We start from the raw sequence: 16,638 nt of genomic DNA, 5'->3' as shown, positions 1-16,638 counted from the left end.
TTGTGTTGTGAGAGTTTCAGGTGAACAGTGAAGGGATTCAGCCATATGTAGACGGGTGTCCATTCTCCTCTAAACTTCCCTCCCATCCAGGCTGCCACCTAACATTGAGCAGAGTCCATGTGCTACACAGTAGGTTCTTTTTGGTTATCCATTTTAATATAGCAATGTGTACGTGTTCATCCTTATCTCCCTAACTACCTCTTCCCCTCACCCCTCCCCCTAGCAACCATAAATTCATTATCTAAGTCTGCGAGTCTCTTTCTGTTTTGAAAGTTCATTTATATCATTTCTTTTTATATTCCACATATAAAGGATGTCATACATATTTCTCCTCTAACTTACTTCACTCGGGATGACAATCTCTAGGTCCGTTCACGTTACTGCTAATGGCATTATTTCATTCATTCTTGTTAACAGCTGAGAGGCCTTTGGACTGCAGAGATCAAGCCAGTCCATCCTAAAAGAAATCAGTCCTGAATATTCATTGGAAGGACTGATGCTGAAGCTGAAACCCCAATACTTTGACCACCTGATGCGAAGAACTGACTCATTGGAAAAGATCCTGATGCTGGGAAAGATTGAGGGCCGGAGGAGAAGGGGATGACAGAGGATGAGATGGTTGGATGGCATCACTGACTCAGTGGGCGTGAGTTTGAGTAAACTCCAGGAGTCAGTGATGGACAGGGAGGCCTGGCATGCTGCAGTCCATAGGGTCACAAAGAGTCAGACACGACTGAGTGACTGAACTAAACCGAATATTCCATTGTACATATGCTTGTTTGCTTAAATCCTTTGTAAAAAAAACTTTCATAGACATTCTCCAGCATTTTGGAAGTTGACCATGTACGTCTGATGCAGTGAGGTGGGAGGCTGGTCTCAGGAGCCCTGGACTAGGTGAGCACAGGCCTGAACCGAAGAGAGCTGGGCCCACACTTGGTAGACACTTTTAAAAAATGCAGTCAAACAGGGTTCCATCCCTGGAGCATTTTGGTTGGCATTTTTGCAGCAAAGAGCTGGAGCTCTGCAGCCAGTCAGTCCCTGTTTGAGTGTCTCCTCTGCCGCCAGTAGGGTCTTGACCTTATGCAAATTACTTGACATCTCTGAGCTTTACCTCTCCAACTGATCAATGGGAAAAATACCACCTACTCCTCGAAACTGGTGCAGATGGAACACACAAGCCTGCACAAGGTACCTGGCTGCCCCCTGCTCTGGCCAAGGCTCCCATCTGAGCCCCACTCACCTCCCATGTGTTCCCTCCTTCACTCCTTTGCACGGTGTGTGATCACTGTCAGTCAAAAATCACTGAATGGAACTGACTTTGAGAGCCAGGCTTCCTTTCTCTCTTGCTCACCACTTTGAAAAGTCTCGCTTCACTGCTCTTAAAAATGAAGACATGTATAAATAAGCTGGCTATGTCATTCTCCCCAGGTCACTGTTGTTCCCCCAGCTGTTGTTCATCCATTCCCAGAGGCTCACAGGACAGGGCCAATCCCTGGGGGGCTGAAGGAGGGGATGAAGGTGTGTGTGGGTGGTTGTCTGGAACCTTCCCCTGTATAGCCGGGTGGGCTCCATCAGCCCATCTTGGAGGCTGGATGGTTGAATGCCTTGGTCCAGGCCCTTGGCAGGTAAACCCTGCCATCTCAACCCTCCTTGCCAGCGTCAGCCCAGCACTGCAGGGACAGCAGGGCCTCACAAAGGAGGCCTGAGGGCCAGGCAGGCAGGAGGGATCTGGGCTGTGCCGGGAGCTGAACTGGCTGGCCGGTCACTCTGGTTTTTCATAGGAGCTGCTGGGGAATGGCTTCTGTGGAGGTGAGTCCAGCCACCTGGGAAGAACACAACCTGGGAAGCATGTTCTCAGAGCTCTGAGCTCGAAGCTTCTGCCTCCAAATGTCCATTCCGGCCAGAGACCTGGCACAGGGCCATGCCTTTGATCGCTCTGGGACTCAGCTGGTTGGTTTGCAGATGGTTGCAGCCTCTGTACCTGGGTCTCAACACCATCTGTGATCTGTGGCTGAAGGGAAAGGGGAGCAGGGTGGCAGGGTGACGGGGTAAGAGGGGCCTGGTGGGCAGTGTCCTGGCCAGCATGGAGAGCCTGGTCACTCTCCCTCCCCTGAATGTCATCCACACAAATCAGTGCACAGGCCCTGCTTACTCCACTTCCGATTGACCTGCAGTTACCCCCACTGTGATTTGCTGGGGTCACGACTTAGCCTGGAAAATGCTGCATTGCTGCAGCTCTCCCATGATCCTTTGGGACCACATCTGTCCAGTGACCGGCCCTTATTAACCTATGGTCGCCAGCCAAGATGGAATGTGACGAGTGGCTTTGGGAAACAAGGGAAAAGTGACAGTTCGTCCTTCCCACTCCCGATCATTGCTCTGGGGTCCAACTGGGCTACTCTCCCCGCTAGATGAGGGCCCTCCAGAGGTCAGGCTCCTGGGCTGCCACAAAGCCCTTCACTTCTCTGAGGGGCTCTTGGGAGTTACAGCTTGCCACCCACAGCCACAGGCCTTCCTCCTGCCCCTCTTATACTCTACTGCCAAAACCATCCACCTACAACCCGAATGGGGCTGTGTCACAGAAATGTTAGTTGCTCAGTCATGTCCAACTCTTTGCAACCCCACAGACTGTAGCCCACCAGGTTCCTCTGTCTATGGGATTTCCCAGGCAAGAATACTGGAATGGGTTGCCATTCCCCTCTCCAGGGGATCTTCCTGACCCATGAATTGAACCCAGCGCCCCTGCATTGTAGGCAGATTCTTTGCCATCTGAGCCACCAGGGAAGCCCCCTGCTGTGTCACAGACCTGCCTTAAAAACCTTGCTTGGCTCTGTCCACAGACTGGGGCTCCCAGATGGGTTTTTGCTTGGCCTATATTGAGTTTTTGAAAAACTTGTAAGTTTCGCATGAAAAGCTAGCTTTTCCAACTTTTCTTGAGACACCATGTTATATTCCTGCGTAAGTACAGTTGGCTAGAGCTGAGCACAGTGCCTCCCTAGGCAGATGTTCCTCGGGGCACAGTCTCCACCACTCTATTGTCTCACAGCCAGCATCCAGCATCCTTCCTTATTACATCACCTGCCTGGCACCTGCATGCTCCTGGGTTGCCTGTCTAGTCTCCAGGCAAAGGCTTGTGGTGCAGGCTGGGGGTGGGGGGCACTAGATGGCATGACTTCTGTCTGCTTTCTTGCTCACCCTTCCATTTCCTCCCTCCTCTGAGCCCTACCCCCAAGCACACTGGCCGCCCCAATCTCTCTGCTCACCAAACAAGCCAGGTACCAACAGAACAGGACTGGGAAACCGGGCGTGCTGCAGTCCATGGGGTTGCAAAGAGTCTGAGCAACAGAACAAAACAACAACCAACATAACTCTGCCCCCCTGTAGCTTTCACTATTTGTATTTCTTTATCTTCATTTGGCAGATATATACTGAGCATCTGTTATGTATGGAGGATCTGGGCAAGGTACCGGGGATAGAGAGATAATAAGATCCAGTGTATCAGTCTCAGCTCTCCAGCAAAAATTGGGAGAGAACTAATAAGACAGATAGATAGATAGATGGGTGGACAGATAGGAACTTAGTATAAGGAACTGGCTCATCCATTATTATCTTTTTTAAAGTCACTCAGTCGTGTCCGATTCTTTGTGACCCCATGGTCTATACAGTCCATGGAATTCTTCAGGCCAGAATACTGGAGTCACTAGCCTTTCCCTTCTCCAGGGGATCTTCCCAACCCAGGGATCAAACCCAGGTGTCCCACATTGCAGGCAGATTCTTTACCAGCTAAGCCACAAGGGAAGCCCAAGAATACTGGAGTGGGTAGCCTATCCTTCCTCCAGCGGATCTTCCTGACCCAGGAATCACACCGTGCTCTCCTGCATGCAATTGTGAATGAGTTCAAGAAGTTGCAGATTGGCAGTCAGCAAACTGGAGACCCAGAAGAGCCAATGGCACAAGTTCAAGTCCAAGTTTGAAGGCAGAAGACTGACAACCCAGTTTCAAGACAGTCAGGCAGAGAGGGAATTCTTTCTTACTCAATTATTTTCTATTTAAGTCTCCAATGGATTGTGAGGCCCCCTCCTCCAAATTGGAGAAGTCGATCTGCTTTATTCAGTCTCCTGATTCCAATGTTAACTTTATCCGGAATCACCAGCACAGACACACCTTAGGATCGTGTTTGACCGAATGTCTGGGCTCCCCATGACCCAGTTAAGTTGAATAAAACTACCCATTACAGCCAACCCCTGCTCTCCTGGAGCCTACAACTCAGCAGGGTATTCAGAGAGAAAAGAAGGCATTCCAGACGAAGCAGTAAGTGCCAGAGGAGGTCTCCCTTTTTATTTCAAGCTTCGCCTCAGATAGTATGTCCTCCCAACTTTTCCTGCTCTCCCCCATACAATCAGTCATGCTCCCAGACACATCTCTCAGGAGAGATGATTTTCTCTCTCTTTTTACAATTAAAAAAAGACATTAAAAGGTACAGAAAATATGGCAAAGTCCCATGTATGGACCACCCACCCTTAAAAGACAAAGCATTGCAGATACAACACAGCCTAAGGTGGCCAAGTTGTCCCAATCTGCCCAGCTTTTCCTGATTTTAGTTCTGAAAGTTCTGGATCCTGGGACCCCTCAGTCTTGGGCAAACCAGGATGGGTCACTCTAGAGTGGCTCAGCTCTACCCTCACCTCTGTGCGTGCCCCTTCCTCAAAATCACAACCCTCCCACACTCCCCATCAGAGGAAACCACTGATTTATTAAAACTGAGGGCTACCGTTTATGTGTCTTTCTTTATTCTTTAATCAATCCCTAAATGATACTGGAGTGCTGTTTTGAACATGCACACACCCAAACACACACACCCCCAGGTTGGGTCCAGATAACTGGATGACCGTTTTCTGATGGGTGGTGGTAATATGAGCGTGGGAAGCAGTGCGTGAAACTTCTTGCAACTTTGAAGGCACAAAGTTGCAGGGCAATAAACCGCACAGGCAAAAACCAGCAAGGGGAGAGGGAAGTGGGGGAGGGATGATGTGGGAGAGAAGAGGGAAGAGAGCAGGAGCCGGAGGAGGGAGACAGGCTGTCAGAAGAGGATCAGAGAGAGAGGACTCAGGTAGAGAAGCCCTTCAAGGGAAGAGAGATGGGGAAGGGATATTTGGAGAGGTGGCTGCCGACTTCCTCTTCGGATGCTCCTGTGACATCTTCAGGAAAACCTATAGCCATTACCCACATGTAGGGGTAGAGGGGTGCCTCCAGGGGGCCCTGGGAAGGGGTACCGGAGCACCACCGCTGACGGATGGATGAGCTGCACACAGGGTCAGCTGACAGCCTCCTAGGGCTTCCCGTGAGCGCCAGCTCCCACAGTCAGCTCCTCCAGGGATCCTGACAAATTAAGTGTTTGGTGTTATTGGTGGAAGGAGGAAGGGAGGGGGGGACGGCGGGAGGAAGGAAGGAAGACAAGGAAAGAAAGGAAGGAAGGAAAGGAAGGAAGAAGGGAAGGGTCCAGCGAGGGTCTTTCCCGCGAGGCCGTAAGAGCGCGAGCGGCAGAGCAGGGTGGGAGGCTGCGTGCCGTCGCGCTGCCGCGGCCCTCGGAGCGGGGAGACGTTCAGGGGCTGTTCTCTGATTTCTGAGCCCCGGCAGGAAGGCAGGGAAGAGCTGGTGTGGGGGTGGAGGGTGGGGAGAGACGACGGCGCGGAGCAGAGGGAAGTGGAACGGGGCGGAGGCGGGCTGCATAGCAACCACAGAAGATTTAGGGAAGTGGCAGGACCATTTCTCCCGGTGCCTCTAAGGGAGGATTAAAAAAAAAAAAAAATATATATATATATATATATATATATATATATATAAAGGAACTGTTCACACGCCCAGGCTGGCTGGTTGTGTCGTGACGGCTCTGAGTTGGGGTCCTCTGGAAGTCAGGGCTGTAGGAGGGAGGCTGGTGGCCACGTGTGCGGTGGGAAAAGCCACAGGAACCAGGGGAACAGAAGGGAAGGAAGGCTCGCAGGAGGGTGTGGGGACACAGCCTTGCCCTCCTCCCAGCTTTCATCCGACTCCTCCAGCCGCCCCTGCTTCTAGGCTTCAACATCGTGACACGAAGATGTCGGGGGACTTTTCTTTCCATTTTCTTTTCCCCAGGACCGTAGGAACAGCCCTGCTTCAGCTCCTGCCTCCCCACTGAGAATTCTCTGTTGGTTTTCTTTCTTAATTTGATTTTCTCTGGCTCAGAACCGAGATCAAAAGAAGAAATTCTTTCCAGCCTTTTAGGAATAATTCCCAGAATCTCCCATTGGAAATGCATACATAATTACCAAAGTTATTTTTTTCAAAAAATCATTCGTACTCTCTTATCCTCTTCTTTTCCATCACTGCTGCAGGCTTGCGGAGGAGCCGGGAGAGGGGAAAGTTCGAGAGTGCCTTTGGGGTTGCAGATTGACCAGCACTGAATATTAGACAAAGCAGGAGGCCTGGCCCATTCCCTGGCAATGAGAATTTTCCATGTGTCAGCAAGGAACACGAATAACACTTCTAAAGCGATAAACACCATGGAATTACCTAGTGGGAAGTTATTCCCTTTCTAATTTGTTTTAATTGTCTTAATTTCACCAAGTCTCGAGCTGGTCCTTAACGCCTTTCTGACACTCGCTAACCTTTTAACAGCAAACCTCAAGCTTGGAGCGCGTGAGAGCAACTGGCTGCAATTGAGTAACAGTGTTGCTCCGCAGCATGTTTATTTTGGGGGCGCCGTCAGGGGAGCTTTGCATTGATGGCTGGTTCCTTTTTAGAAGAAAGATAAACAGGTAGTAAATCACAGTGGAGGTGGAACAGGTTTAATGATGGAGGCTTTTGAACCGGCCCCCAGGTTGTCTGTCTCCCATCCGGGATGCGGGATTTGCAGTCAGTAGGCTGCAGCTCAGGGAAAGGATCCTGTTTGAGGTCAGCTGGTCCAGTCGGTCAGCAGCTGGCACTGAGGGAGCCTCAGATGAGAGCTTTCAATTTTGGTTGGAGGCAGTCCGCCTGGTTTTGCAGCCCAGCTGTAGTTTGTTCTGTTCCATAAGATTAAAGAACTCCACTCATCAACGTCTGCTTTGGGATACCAGGCTGTCAAATGTGGGCAATTGCCAGTCACCAGATATGTGATTCCCCTCTGGACGCCACTGCTCTCTCCTCTCGGACCTGCACTTTGAGTGGAGCAGAGCCACCCCGGCTCCAGGGCTGGGAGGCCATCCGGGCTTGTCTCCCTCTGGGCAACTCATTCCTCTGACCATAATGGTTCAGGGAAGGGCAGAGAGATGCACAGAGATTTTTGCTGGGAATTTTTGTTGGGGCTGGCTCTTTCCTGCTGGCCTTGATTCTAAGAAGATGAGCCAGGAGCTTCTACAGCCATTTCTGCCACAAGATGAAGGGAGGGAGCCAACAGTGAGGGAACGAAGCTGAGAGACTGGGAGAGCGAGAAACCTGATCCTGATGGTATCGCTTCCATCCCTGGATCCAGCTGTGCCTGAAGCTAGCCTCTACCCTTGGCCGCCTTTACAGCTCCCCTCGGAGCCAACAAATTCCTCTTTCAGGTCATCCAGTCAGGAGCGTAGTTTCGGTCACTTGCAACCACGGGAGTCTTAACTGATGAAATGGCCCATGCAAATCCTTGGCCACCGAGAGAAAAAGGACTCAAAGGGCATGTTCTGTGGACGTGGGTGAGTGGCATTGTCACTCTACACAAATGTCAGCACAGGAAAGGCTGTCATTGTGCTATGGAGCTCCAAATTTCAAATCATTGTGTGAGTGTCTTGCATGCGATGCCTTGTTTAATCCTTGTAACAGTCTTGGTGTGTATAAATATTTTTATCATTTTATAGATGAGAAGATTGAAGTTCAGGAAGCCTCCTCGCACCTTAGTATGTGATCAAAGCTTGTTCCTCAGGACTTCGGTGGTCGTCCAGTGGTTGGGAATCAGCCTGCCAATGCAGGGAACACGGGTTTGATCCCTGGCCCAGGTATATCCCGCATGCCGTGGAGTAGCTAAGCCTGTGCGACACAGCTGCTGAAGCCCACGCCCTCTAGAGCCTGAGCTCCTCCACAAGAGAAGCCACCACAACGAGAAACCCACTCTCCTCTGCAACTAGAGAGTAGTGCCCACTTGTTGCAATTAGAGAAGCCCTGCGTGCGGCAACAAAGATCCAGCCCAGCCAAAAAGTTAAATTAAATAAATATTTTTTAAAAAGCTTATTCCTTAAATTGGGAGCTTGAGATTGACATACACACAGTGCCAAAATAAAACAGATAACTAATAAGGACCTACAGTATATCACAGGGAACTCTATTCAATACTCTGTAATGATCTATATGGGAACAGAATCTAAAAAAGAGTGGATACCTGTATATGTGTAACAGCAAAAAAGAATATGACATTGTAAATAAGCTATATTGCAATTAAAAAAATAATCTAAAACAGTACTCTCTAGTCCCAGCCACCCCTTCATAGTAAACAGTTTTCTCACTGGAATAGACAAAACCACCCTGAGGCTGCGTGATGGGGAGGGAACCAAGGGGGCGGCGCCAACGGGCAGCACAGAACGCTGCTTCATGCTTATGTCACGGGTGATGTGAATGCTCCCCCTCTTGTACCCAGCCTCCATGGCTGTGCAGGGAGGGCTGGAGCTGCAGAAAGGAAGTCAAATTCTTTTTATCCCTGACCACCGATGGACACGCAGAAGCCCTGGGTTTAGATCAGAACACATTTGGACTCATTGGCTGGGTGACTCGGACACTTCATCATTCCCATCCTCCCTACTTTTCTCATCAGGAAAATGGAGACCCTGGCCCCCCTGGTTCGCTTGTCCCACCCAGCTACTGGAGCATCAAACGAAGGCGAAGGCGTGAAAGAGTATTTGCAAGACAACAAGCAGGGCTGCAGGAAGGAGGGGGTCACCTGACCTCCCAGAGGTGGATGGGCAGGTGTGGACAGGTATAAAGCAACCACCCACATCTCCTCCTTCCTGTCCAGGGCTGGAGGGAGGCAAGCTGTGCGGTGACCTGAAAGGAACCTTACTGTCCCCAAAGCAGAGAGAGATAAGAGCTGTGAAGCAAGAGAAGCGAGCGCTGCTACAGGCGCTTGGGGGTTTATTTTTACCCTCTTATCTATATCCTGAAATGTCAAGCGTGGAGCCACCTCGCTGCCCAGCCCCCACCCCCCACCATCCCCAGCCACTACACGTGGCAACACAGCCTGGAAACAGGCCCCTTCTCCTCCTCTGTTTCTCCGCCTCTCCAAGAGAGTCACAGTGCTATGGTGACAGGAGGCATGGAAACCCTGAAATAGAGAAGTGGGAGGAGAGACCTTTTATTTGGGTTCTGGAACAGGCTCACTTCCTCCTAGAGGCTTGGGGTGCAGAGGAGGTCCTTGGCACTGTAGGGTACCTATTCTAAGGTTTCCTTATAGATGGGCCCTTTATGTTGCAAGACATAGAAATCCTTATTTAAATTGGGTTATATAATAAAGAACATTTAATTGGCTGAGGCCACTAAAAAGACCAGCATTGGGTTAGGCTTCAGGTGAGGCTTGATCCAGGGACTTGGTGCCATCACGAGGACTTCTCCTCTTGGCTCTGCCTTCTGTGGCATTGGCTTCCTCTTCAGGCACCTGCTGGGCTTCCCCACAACCTTTAGCAGTTCCAGAATCTTCCTGCATGGTCAAAAATGGTTGCAGTGGTTCTAGACCTCATATCTGTAGACTGGTGCTCCTAAGGAAGAGAGAGGGAATTCTTTTTGCCAGCAGGGGCCATGAAAGGTCTTCCTGTGTTTCATTGGCTCTGACTGGGTTCTGTGCCCATCCCCGAGTCAATCCCTTGGGTGCCGAGGTGGGATGTCAAGAAAACACTGATTAGATTGAGACAAAACCAGATTGCCAAGAACAGGGAAGCAACAATTTCCCAAAGGAGGTTTCAGGCACTGACCCCTTTTGGTGATGGAATGGATGCCGAACAACAAGCAGGAGACTGTTTCATGGTTTATTCACTTTGTACTTTCATCCTCTCCTGCCCAGGAAAGCCTCTGAGATTAGGGGTGACTGCTTTTATCCAGAAACAGGCCAACATTAACCTCTTCTGTTTCCATCTATGGGTTTCTGTGTGGTTCTGAGTTCTAAGACTTCAAGGTCTGTCACTTTCAAAATTTCACTGAGGCAACAGAAATCTTCCCCAGGTAGGTAACATAGGTACAGGCTGAAATGCCATCCATTTACCTACCAAATGCTTCCTCTGAATTCAAACTAAAATTCACACTTTGCACCCGGCTTACCTACCACTTACCCCCTTGATACACATTCAGCCACAGAAACTTCTTTTCTTAAAAATATTTATTTATTTGGCTGTGATGGGATCTTTAGTTGCAGCATATGGAATCTAGTTTCCTGACCAGGGATGAAAGCTGGGCCACCTGCATTGGGAGTGAGGAATCTCAACCACTGGACCACCAGGGCAGTCCCTAGCCACATTCAGTTCCTATTCCTCCTTAAATAAACCAATCTGTTTTGTGCCACAGAGCTTTGCTATTTGTCCTTTCTCTCCAGTTAGAATGCTCTTCCCTTAATACTTTTCACAGTTGGCTCCATCTCATCATTCAGTTCAGTTCAGTTCAGTTGCTCAGTCGTGTCTGACTCTTTGCAACCCCATGAATCACAGCACCCCAGGCCTCCCTGTCCATCACCAACTCCTGGAGTCCACTCAGATTCATGTTCATCGAGTCAGTGATGCCATCCAGCCATCTCATCCTCTGTCGTCCCCTTCTCCTGCCCCTAATCCCTCCCAGCATCAGAGTCTTTTCCAATGAGTCAACTCTTCGCATGAGGTGGCCAAAGTACTGGAGTTTCAGCTTTAGCATCATTCCTTCCGAAGAAATCCCAGGGCTGATCTCCTTCAGAATGGGCTGGTTGGATCTCCTTGCAGTCCAAGGGACTCTCAAGAGTCTTCTCGAACACCACAGTTCAAAAGCATCAATTCTTCGGCGCTCAGCCTTCTTCACAGTCCAACTCTCACATCCATACATGACTACTGGAAAAACCATAGACGGACTAGACGTCTGACTAGACGGACCTTAGTCGGCAAAGTAATCTCTCTGCTTTGGAATATGTTATCTAGGTTGGTCATAACTTTTCTTCCAAGGAGTAAGCGTCTTTTAATTTCATGGCTGCAGTCACCATCTGCAGTGATTTTGGAGCCCCCCAAAATAAAGTCTGATACTGTTTCCACTGTTTCCCATCTACTTCCCATGAAGTGATGGGACCGGATGCCATGATCTTCGTTTTCTGAATGTTGAGCTTTAAGCCAACTTTTCCACTCTCCTCTTTCACTTTCATCAAGAGGCTTTTAGTTCCTCTTCACTTTCTGCCATAACAGCGGTATCATCTGCACATCTGAGGTTACTGATATTTCTCCCGGCAGTCTTGATTCCAGCTTGTTATTCTTCCAGTCCAGCGTTTCTCATGATGTACTCTGCATATAAGTTAAATAAGCAGGGTGACAATATACAGCCTTGACGTACTCCTTTTCCTATTTGGAACCAGTCTGTTGTTCCATGTCCAGTTCTAACTGCTGCTTCCTGACCTGCATACAGATTTCTCAAGAGGCAGGTCAGGTGGTCTGGTTTTCCTATCTCTCTCAGAATTTTCTACAGTTTATTGTGATCCACACAGTCAAAGGCTTTGGCATAGTCAATAAAGCAGAAATAGATGTTTTTCTGGAACTCTATTGCTTTTTCCATGATCCAGTAGATGTTGGCAATTTGATCTCTGGTTCCTCTGCCTTTTCTAAAATCAGCTTGAACATCAGGGAGTTCACGGTTCACGTATTGCTGAAGCCTGGCTTGGATAATTTTGAGCATTACTTTACTAGCATGTGAGGTGAGTGCAATTGTGTGGTAGTTTGAGCATTCTTTGGCATTGCCTTTCTTTGGGATTGGAATGAAAACTGACCTTTTCCCGTCCTGTGGCCACTGCTGAGTTTTCCAAATTTGCTGGCATATTGAGTGCAGCACTTTCACAGCATCATCTTTCAGGATTTGAAGCAGCTCAACTGGAATTCCATCACCTCCACTAGCTTTGTTCATAGTGATGTTCTCATCATTCAGGGTCTGCTCAACTGTCACGATTTCTGAGAGGTCTTCTCTGCCCAGCCTAGCATATAAAACTATCTGAAATTCTCCTGTCCCTGATGGTTTGAGTAGCTCTCTCCCTCACTAGTTGCAAGCTCTGCAGGCTGTACTGGTCCTGTTGATACATATACCTTCCTGGTTCTATGTCTGGCACAGTATAAGTGCTCAATAAACATTTTGGGACCAGTGAATGAAAGTTCTTTTTCTGAACCCTTGGAAACTTTTAGAGGTAAAGGCACATTCTTATATTTTTTTCTTGGCTTTAACTTTATGTCATTGTTCAGTCACTCAGGGGCTTCCCTGATAGCTCAGTTGGTCAAGAATCTGCCTGTAATGCAGGAGACTCCAGTTCAGTTACTGGGTCAGGAAGATCCGCTGGAGAAGGGACTGGCTACCCACTCCAGTATTCTTGGGCTTCCCTGGTAGCTCAGCTGGTTAAGAATGTGCCTACAATGCAGGAGACCTGGGTTAAATCCCTGGGTTGGGAACATCCCCTGGAGAAGGGAAAGGCTACCCAGTCCAGTGTTCTGGGCCTGGAGAATTCCATGGACAGTCCATGGGGTCACAAAGAGTTGGACACGACTGAGTGACTTTCACTTTCACTTTCAGTTGCTCAGTCAGGTCCGACTCTTTGCAACCTGATGGACTGCAGCATACCAGGCTTCCCTGTCCTTCACTATCTCCTGGAGTTTGCTCAAAGTCATGTCCATTGCATCGGTGATGCCATCCAACCATCTCATCGTCTGTTACCCCCTTCTCCTCCAGCCCGCAATCTTTCCCAGCATCAGGGTCTTTTCAGCTCTTCGCATCAGGCGGCCAAAGTATTGGACCTTCAGTTTCAGCATCAGTCCTTCCAATGAGTATTCAGGGTTGATTTCAGGGGGCTCTCAAGAGTCTTCTCCAGCACCACAGTTTGAAAGCATCAGTTCTTCAGTGTTCAGCCTTCTTTATGGTCCAACTCTCACATCCCTACATGACTACTGGAAAAGCTATAGCTTTGACTATACAGACCTTTGTTGGCAAAGTGATGTCCCTGCCTTCTAATATACTGTCTAGGTTTGTCATAGCTTTTCTTCTAAGGAGCAAGAATCTTAATTTTATGGCTGCACTTACCATCTGCAGTGATTTTGGAGCTCAAGAAAATAAAATCGGCCACCATTTCCACTTTTCCCCCATCTATTTGCCATGAAGCAATGAGACTGGATGCCAGATGTTAGTTTTTTGCATTGAATTTTAAGCCAGCTTTTTTACTCTCTCTTTAACCCTCATCAAAAGGCTTTTTAAATTTGGTTCCTACCAAAACGCTCGGCATAAAAGAGATAATATATACTACTTTTCAAATAAAGAGCTTACTGCTGAAAGGATTCACTCAAAGTTGCACCAAAATTAATCCAGAGAGTGCCAACTGCTTCTGTGAGCAGAATTTCTGTGAAATTCCACTTCCAAAGCCAGAGTATGTGAACATTTGAAGGCATAAAACTGCAGAGGGGAATGTGTGGCCATCTTCCAATCCAGATCTCTAAGTATAGTGGCCAGACTACCTACCATTCACAAATAAAACCATGAAACTCTTTACTCCTTGACCCAATGAGACAGAGTGAGAAGAACGTCTCATAAGAAAAAGATTTCACCCTGTCCATGGCAGACCCATAAGTCATGTCAAAACTTTAGCAAGCTGATGCCTCAAAAGGAATCCCCATGCTCTCCGTGGACACAAACTCTCCCTAAGGTAACCGAGACCTACCGGCCCGTGACAGTCCTCAGGACAGCCAGGTGACGGTGTGGATGACCCAGAGCAGCTAATGGAAACTCGAAGACACACTTCCCACAGATAGACATCATTGTTTCACTACTCCACAGACAACTCACCATCTGGGGCAACTCAAGGATTCTTAGTCATTGCTAATTCACTGCTCACCAACCCTCAGAGTCGATTCCTCTCTTAGGCTCTGAACTTGGCTCAGGGCACCCTGAGTTTCACCTTATAGCAGTGGTCCCCAACCTTTTTGGCAGCAGGGACCAGTTTTATGGAAGACAATTCTTCCACAGACTAGAGGAGAGGGGGTGGTTTCAGGATGATTCAAGCGCATTACGTTTGCCATGTCCTTTATTTCTATTATCACTACATTGTGATATACAATGAACTAGTTATATAATTCATCATAATGCAGAATCAGTGGGAGCCCTGAGCAACTAGACGGTCCCATCTGGGGATGATGGGAGATGGTGGCAGTCACTCCCGGGGCCAGCATTATTGTCTTTGCTCTACCTTAGGTCATCAAGCATTAGATTCTCATAAGGAGTGTGTAGCCTTGATCCCTCGCCTGCGCAGTTCACAGTAGGGTTTGTGCTCCTTTGAGAATCTAATGCCACCACTGATTTGACAGGAGGTGGCTGCTGCTGCTGCTGCTAAGTCGCTTCAGCTGTGTCCGACTCTGTGTGACCCCATAGACGGCAGCCCACCAGGCTCCCCCATCCCTGGGATGCTCCAGGCAAGAACATTGGCATGGGTTGCCATTTCCTTCTCCAATGCATGCAAGTGAAAAGTGAAAGTGAAGTCGCTCAGTCATGTCTGACTCTTAGCGACCCCATGGACTGCAGCCTACCAGGCTCCTCCGTCCATGGGATTTTCCAGGCAAGAGTACTGGAGTGGGGTGCCATTGCCTTCTCCAGACAGGAGGTGGAGTCAGACAGGAGGCGAGTGATAGGGAGTGACTGTAAGTAAAAATGAAATTTCACTCACTCGCCCACCACTTATGTCCTGCTGTGTGGCCAGGTTCCTAATGGGCCACAGACCGGTACCAGGGGTTGCGGATTCCTGCTCTATAGAACTCACCAACATTTATAATAATAATAAAAAATTCATATTTCAGTAATAATTTGATTAATATCCGTCTTCCCCACTCGACTCCAAACATCTTAAGGGCAGGAGAGATCTCGAGCTCACTACTATACCTAGGCATTCTAGCTGTGCCTAACATGTAGACTATGCCTCCCATGGACTTTCTGAATGGAGGAATGGACAAATGAATGGAGCTCAGGGCCTGCTGGGAAGACGTCTCACAGTCAGACTGACTCAGTTGGAAGGGAGCAGACGCCGAATTTTTTCAGAGTAAATCAGACCTTGTCATCTCATGACTACCTTGTCTTCCTCATCAAGGCATCTCCTGTGCCTAGAATAGCATCTGGCACGGAGAAGTGGATTAACAGATACTGGGAGAAGAAGCACATGAATGGACACTTCCCTGAAAAGCTTGGTTACCTTCTTAAGATAAAGTCCTGGAAAGGCAGGATGTTATTCTGTGATGTTACTGGACATTGAAAATTTAGGTGTCAATGTCCTGCATTAGACCCAAAGACACCATTGAGGTCATTCCCTTCAAACTCAGTGGGTCTGGTTCTAGGAGTTGCTAAACCAGCAGCTCAGCATGGGGACAGGGGGATTGCAAACCAAATAATTTTTTCTTGAGACGCTCTATTGGACTGGCCTATACCACCTTCAGGGGTTACATACTTCAAGTTCAAGTGCATTATGGCTCTTGGTTCTCATCACACACCCTGAAAAAAAAACCCACACACACACACACACCAGGGATGGTACTATACCTTGTTAGACAGTCTGGCCCCAGGCCCTGCTACCAGGTCGGGAGGGTATGGAAAAGGGTCCTCTTTCTCCACGGCCACATCTTCCTTACTGAGGGATCTGAGTCCAAATGGGTCTCTTTGTGTCTGAAGTTTAAGCAACCAGGGGTGCAAATATCAGGTTAGGGTCCCTCCTTTGAGGAGGAGAGAGGTTCAAGATCGGTTCTTCGATCACCAACCCAAAATCAAACATCAAAAACCTCCCCCAAAACCATGATGAAAAAGCACCATCAAGCCCAACTTCCGAGCACACCTGGGTCTCCAGCCCACCCCAGCCCAGCGAACGGAAGTGGCTCACCTCTGAGTTAGAGAACCCCTTCCAGAACCAGAAGGAAAGAGAAAGGGATTTACAGGTTCGTCACAGAGTTGTAGGCTCTGGCTGGCCCCCAGGATGAGTTCATTATTTATTCTTAGAGACGGGACTCGAATTAAACAAACAGTGCCTATAAATAGAGCGGGATACACTCAGCTCGGTGTCACTGAAAGGTCCTTTTCACAGGGACAGACGCGCTAAATGGATGTTCTCAGGTTACCCTGCTGGTACTACGTGGGGAAGGGTTGCCCTTTTTCTTTGTAAGCATAGTTTAAGGGCGGGGGGAACAACAGGTGGGTCAGACCTTGGGAATCGGCCCTGTTTCTGTCCTCCTCATCACCTTTTCTAATTGCTCATTGCCATTATAACTGAGAAGGAGCCCCCGAGGTAGGATGTCGTTCAATAAACACCCTGGCTGGGCAGATTGGCAGGTCCCTCTGGGAATGGATCCTGGTGCAGGCTGTATTTGACAGAGTGTTCTGCTCTTTAAGATTAGATTGCAGACTCCTTAAGGGAAGGGACCAAGTGCTAAGATTTCTTCT

The 16,638-nt window shown here is 48.7% G+C and overlaps 1 protein-coding gene across 1 annotated transcript in view; it reads right to left on the bottom strand.

Annotated features, from left to right (window-relative positions):
- Positions 1–16,160, bottom strand: part of MRTFB (myocardin related transcription factor B) — a 296,817-nt gene extending 280,657 nt beyond the window's left edge. The window contains exons 1-2 of the mRNA XM_042240566.1: positions 16,082–16,160; positions 15,748–15,870 (exon numbers count right to left, since the gene is read on the bottom strand). The gene's annotated coding sequence lies outside the window, so the exon portion shown is untranslated. The remainder of the gene's footprint in view (positions 1–15,747; positions 15,871–16,081) is intronic.
- Between the last annotated feature and the right edge of the window lie 478 nt (positions 16,161–16,638).

Source organism: Ovis aries, chromosome 24 (genome assembly GCF_016772045.2).
Source record: "Ovis aries strain OAR_USU_Benz2616 breed Rambouillet chromosome 24, ARS-UI_Ramb_v3.0, whole genome shotgun sequence".
In the NCBI taxonomy this organism is placed as follows: domain Eukaryota; kingdom Metazoa; phylum Chordata; class Mammalia; order Artiodactyla; family Bovidae; genus Ovis; species Ovis aries.
This window is presented reverse-complemented; position numbering and strand designations above follow the sequence as displayed.